We start from the raw sequence: 6,202 nt of genomic DNA, 5'->3' as shown, positions 1-6,202 counted from the left end.
CAAAAGACAAGCCCAGAAACATGTTATCAATTCTTTTCAGACTAATTTTTAACTGGAGGAGGGAAGATTTCTCACCACTCTGATCCCCTGGGTGCACACCCACAGCACACCTCAATCCTGCTCACCACAGTTCCATCTTGAGGCCAAGGTACTGGATTGGGTTGGGCATAAGGGATTAGCTTGGAGGAGTTTCAACAAGCAACCAGGGTGTGGAGGTCTCCTGAAAATGGCCAGAGATCTGGAGGTGGCAATTTCAGGCATTTTTCTCCCCTGTTTGGGGCCATGGGGGTGGGGGGAGAGAGAATCTGGAGGGAGGTTACAAAGCTGGCTAGAGTGTAGGCAGCAGGTTAGTGTGAGCTTGTAAAAAATTTTGGTGCAAGACTTTTTTTTAAAAAAAAAAACCTTTCCAATATTTATCATACTACCTTCAAAAGGTGCAACAGAAAAAAGGTCACAATCTAAAGTGCACGTTAGCAACTTCATTTTATGTGCAAAAGACCTTTTCCCTGCACAATTTATAGAAATAGAACATAACTCCATTTCCTTTTTTGTATTTCCAGGGACATGGAATTTACTGCTCTTGTAGAGTGAAAGAAAACTTCAGCTTCCTGACTCGTAGGGCTCCCCAAATTACGCAATTTTTAAGGGAAGATTTCAAAAGATGTTGACTTTTTTTGGCAATGGGTCCTTTATAGCTTACATTTGTAAAACATGTTAATACTTTCCAAATGCATCAAGAATTGGAAAGATTTCAGGCTGCAATTTATCAAACATTTTTTAATGTCTTTCCCCCAACTCATGGATTCTCCCCGCCATGCTCCCTAATCATTTTACAAGTGATAAGATGTGATCATTTGATAGAAATTTAATGAAAAAAACAATTGAGGGGGGAAAAAAAGGCAAAAGCAATGAAATAAACGGTGAACTGTAGAAAGTGATCCCCCTTATAACACTTTTCTTTCTGGTTTTTTTTTTCAGCAAAGCACCACTGGATTATAATGCCTATTATTCTCTGTGGCTCTCTCGCTTTGTTGAAAACTTTCTGGTCACGATGAGAGCAGACAGAGTGGCAGATGGGTTGGGGAGGAGGAGTTTCTTGTGGGTTTTTTTTTGTTTTTAATGGTATTTGTTAAGCACTTACTTTGGGCCAGGCACTGCACTAAGCTCTGGGGTGGATACAAGCAAATCAGGTTGGACACAGTCCCTGTCCCATATGGGGAGCATAGTCTCAATCCCCATTTCACAGATGAGGGAACTGAGGCCCAGAGAAGTGAAGTGACTTGCCCAAGGTCACACAGCAGACAAGTGGTGGAGCCAGGAATAGAACCCATGACCTTCTGACTCCAAGGCCCGTGCTCTATCCACTATACCACGCTGCTTCCCTTCCCCATTCCTCCCCTACTTCCTTCACTTTGAGACCAGTGCCCGAAGTTCTCTCAAATGGGCAGGAGGGATGATTGGAAGATTGGATGACTGGTTGGAAGATTTAGGGGCTGAGGCTGTTGGTGGGGGCGGTTCAGACTGCTACAGCCAGTGCAGCCTGGCCAGCTTAGTTAGGTAGTTATCATTCATTCATTCAATCGTATTTATTGAGCGCTTACCGTGTGCAGAGCACTGTACTAAGTGTTTGGAAAGTACAATTCGGCAACAGATAGAGACAATTCCTACCCAACATGGGCTCACAGTCTTGGGGGCGTAGAGGGTCGGGGTGGAAGGTGCCAGTGTGGTAAAGAGCCTCTGTCAGTGGAGGGTCATGCTCTTGGGTGGGGAGATGGGAAAGACTTGGGCTGCAGGAAAATGGAAGGGAGATGGAGCAGCCCTTGGGAGACAGTAGGGTGGAGCTGGACCTGGATCTATAGTGGTTCAGTTGAGTAGGGGGGACGAGGGGAGAACAAAAAATAGCTCAGAGCAGGGAACCACAGCTGGGGAGGGGTCAGAAATTCGAGGCTCCAAAAATTCAGGCTCAAGAAGGAAAAGCATGGAGGGTCGGAGGATAAAGGGAGCAGAGATGAGAGTCACAGTTCTGCATTTGATCACTGACTACTAAGAATGCAGGAATGCATTTTCCATTATTTCACTTCACTCTCTTCTTGCTAACTGGGGACTCCCTGGTGAGCTGTTTTCTATATATGCCACCAAGAATTGTTATTATTTCTGATTTAAGCTCCTTGTGGACAGGGATCAAGTCTCCCTATTCTATCATATTGTACTTTCTCAAGCATTTAGTACAGTATTCTGTACACAGTAAGTGCTCAAAAAATATCACTGATTGATTATGCTTTAGGAGTAGTTTGTGACTTTCAAATCTGAATTCACCATAAATGCGTTACTGGGTATTACTGAATGGTATACAAAAGTATGTGATCATGTTGTCCTGGAGATATGGGTTAACCTACCCTGCTATGGCAATTGGGTGTTATTCCTTTGCCTCTACTCGATTGTCACCTCCTGTGGACAGGGATCATGTCTACCAACTCTATTGTATTGTATTCTGCGAGTCCCATTTGGGACAGGGACTGTGTTTGACCTGATTAACTTGTATCTACCCCAGTGCTTACTACAGTGCTTGGCACATGGTAAGTGCTTAACAAATACAATTTTATTATTATTATTATTTCTCTCCCAAGTGCTTAGTACAGTGCTCTGCACACAGTAAGCGCTCCACAAATACTACCAATTGATTGGTTGATCCTCATCCAAAAAATTAGTCTCCTTTCCAAATCACACACCTACGCCAGTCCATTTTTTTGTCCATTTTACCCTTTATATGATGCAGCCACAATCCCATCTGGTGTAAATGATTACTACAGACGAGTGGACAACAGGTGATTTGAAATCCTGGGTTATGTGGTTTTCCCATGCGACTAGCAAGATGGTTTTACCTGGCTTACAACTGCACTAAACACCCTACCTACATCTTCCCATGGTACTCCAAAGGCAGGGGATGAGAAAGAGGAAGTTCAGGTTGTGGCACCTGTGCCACCACCCTCCTCCCATGTTCCACATGTAAAGGGGGAGACCTTGTGGCAGAGCAAGTGAGAAAGGGTCTAGGAGCTAAGGTATTCAGTTCTGACCTTATGGAAAAACTGAGGTCACAATCAGTGGCCTCAGAGGTCAGGGACACTGTTATTCCTAAAATCATGACTGCCATGGCTCCATATTGATCTTGGGAGCTTTGAAGAGCCCTAGTTGGGTGGACAGAGTGAAGGACCATCCTTGCCCTCCAAAGCTGTGATCCTAGGGGGATCCAACAAGCAAGAGCTTGAGCTGACTTACACATTGAGGTACAGATAATGTGCACGCTGCAGGACTCCCCACTGGGCTCAGGGGTATTCTACACCCCCCGTCCCAGCCTTGACTCTGACACCTGGCAAACCATGTTCACTGCCAAAGTACCACCAGTGACTTTGAGAAAAGTTAAGCTGTTTTATTCAGGATGGCTCCACATGAAACCAGGAGTTTGACCCACAGGGCGCCATCAGTGTACAGACCGAGGATCCAATCAGACACTCAAACTGAATGGCATTGTATCATCTATTACAGACAATATCCAGAAGAGGGACAACAATCATTTCATGAGAACAGTCAACCAGCAGGTTCCTAAGGGGGAATTTTTCTGGCACAAATGGAAAGGAAAAAAGTCACCAGCCACTCAGAAGCAATCAGAATCAGATCTACTGCCATAACATGTAAACACCAACACTGTGAGGAAATACAGTCCAAGATTCAACAGAAAAGAACAAAACAAAAACCTACCAGGCTAATGAAGGAGCAATGCACCATCAGTGCTCTGGTTAAAAAGAGCAGACACACATCTCACTTAAGAGCGTCTGCAGAAAGCGGGGAGCAGTCAGGTAGGGTGATTGCTCTCAAGTCAGCACCACAAAATGGGGCACCTGTTCACAGAATAGATCAACTGGCATTCTCCCTCTCCCCCTCCACCTCCAATGTGGCTTCAGCTCATCAGGCATTTTGTGCAGTTATTTGGAGCAGGGGACTCGAGAGAAGCCAGGGAAGGGGTCTTAGCTCTGCACAGCAGAAAAATCACCTCTTTCCTTCATCACCTTTCTCCCACTCCTTTAAGTTCACAGTTAAGCTATCCACATTTCTCGGGAGACAACAGGTGGAACACTGCTGATTTAGGTAAAACTAGGAATGGAAAATGTCATTTGTATTTCCCATTTCTCCTTTAGCCAGTTTGTGGGTTGTAAGAGCCTAAACAGCATCCAGTTGCCTCAAAGGGTGCCATATGAACTCTTAACCAAGAAATGATAGATCAAACCAGCTCAACAAAGTGACTCTCGCTGAACAGGTTCCACACAATGACTCTTTAACACACTGCAGGTACAACAAAAGTAAATCTTAAACAGTGCCTAGTCCTGAAATGCATTTCAGTTATCATACTCAAAGGGCAATCTGGCTACTGTTTTTTTCCTAATATCTTGATTTAAAATTAAAGAAAATCCCTCACAAAGGCCTAAAAAGCCATATCCCCCAGTCCTATGTCAGTCTAGAAAAGAAGTCTTGAGACACAACTCACAAGCATATCATTAATTCCAAGCATTTGTTCTGGTGCTCTGAAGGCACTTAAAAGATGAGGGGGGGAAAAAAAACCAACAGAACTTTCAAAGTAAGAAAAGGCAATAATTTCATAGAATATTGTGTCTTGGACCAGCATTTTAACAGGAAAAGCAAAAAGAAGGAAGAAAAGAAAAATGCCACAGTTTGCTCTCAAGTACTTGTTGAAAGACTGGCCTGATGGTACCGCTCTGGGGACGAATGGGAAAATTATTGGCAACAAAGACAAAACAACTGTATTGAAATTGTCTTGTTTTGTTTGAAACACACATGTGCTGGTGCATTCCCAGAGCAGACTGCTTGAATATCTGCCACTCAAAGACAAAGGCATTGATTGACCTCACAGTTAGTCAAGGGTTAAAACAAATCGCAAAGCCCCCAAAAAGTCCACATGAGCTAATTGTGTTCAATACAATTTTCAACAATGTTAACAAATAGGTAATCACCATTTCCCCTGGTAAGATTGATTATATTGAGGAATAATAACTATAGAACTACAACTTTCCCCACACTGTACATCGAAAGGTTAGACTTTAGGTTTTCTTTACATTGAACTATCTACTAAGTGCAAAGATTTGGTGAGTGGCATTGGCTATAATTTAATTTTAGCCTTTTTTTACAGTTTACATTTTTAACGATTACTTTCCAGCATTTAAGCAAATACAGCAATATATATTAGACTAGAACAGGCAAGAGTCTAAGAGAGATATGTACTGACTGAAGCATGCGAGTGCAACTACACCTAGAAAAAGGAGATAAACAAAAAAATGGGGGTGGGTAAAGTCATTTCTTCTCATTCGGTTCAGCTCTCTGACTGGGAATACATGACTTCTCTATTTTTTTTTTGTGGATTCCCCAAGGAGAAGGTGGGATTTCAGAGGACAGCTGCTATATACCACGCGTTGGATTCGAACTACGTGAGCTGCTGGCCCGCATATGTGAGGAACTTTTTTTTTCCTCAGAAGGGCACACTAAGCCAGCCTTGCAAATGAGAACCAAGAATTTGCAAGCTGACAAATTATTCATTGTTTTAAAAATGACTCTGCTTTTTCCCCTCAAAAGGCATACAGAAAATAAAAATGACTAGAATAAGCAACACACTTTTACTCAGCCACAAGTGGATAAACGTCGTTTTACAAGACTGTTTAGGTATCCAAAAACCCCACCCACAAAACTCCATCCCAAAAGGAACTGAATACCTATAGTTCATAAACATGATCACGGAAGTATTTAGAGATACTAAAAGGGAAAAAGTACATGAAGAATTTGTTAGAGATGATCTGATCTACTTTGCTCAGTGTTAGGGAATCGATTGAGATCTGAGGTTCAAATAGGACTCAACCACGTTCAAATTTCCCAAATGATACCACAGACAGCTCTGGGAAACTAGTTTTAAAAAGTGGATATCGTAAAACCAGCATCTGAGGTGCAGCAAGTAAAGTCAATAGAGAAGAGATTTGTTTTTCAGACACCGAAATCACGCAACCCAGATCATTCAGCATAGTTGCACCTGCATTAAATGCTCAAAGAGGGGAAAAAAGCAACTTCTTTTGCATAAACTCAAAGGGTTGTATTCCGTAGTACGGAAAGTGCAAAATATCACCTTATCAGACTGGCTCCTGTC

This window comes from Tachyglossus aculeatus, chromosome X1 (genome assembly GCF_015852505.1).
Source record: "Tachyglossus aculeatus isolate mTacAcu1 chromosome X1, mTacAcu1.pri, whole genome shotgun sequence".
Lineage (NCBI taxonomy): Eukaryota > Metazoa > Chordata > Mammalia > Monotremata > Tachyglossidae > Tachyglossus > Tachyglossus aculeatus.
Note: the sequence above shows the minus strand (reverse complement) of the source record.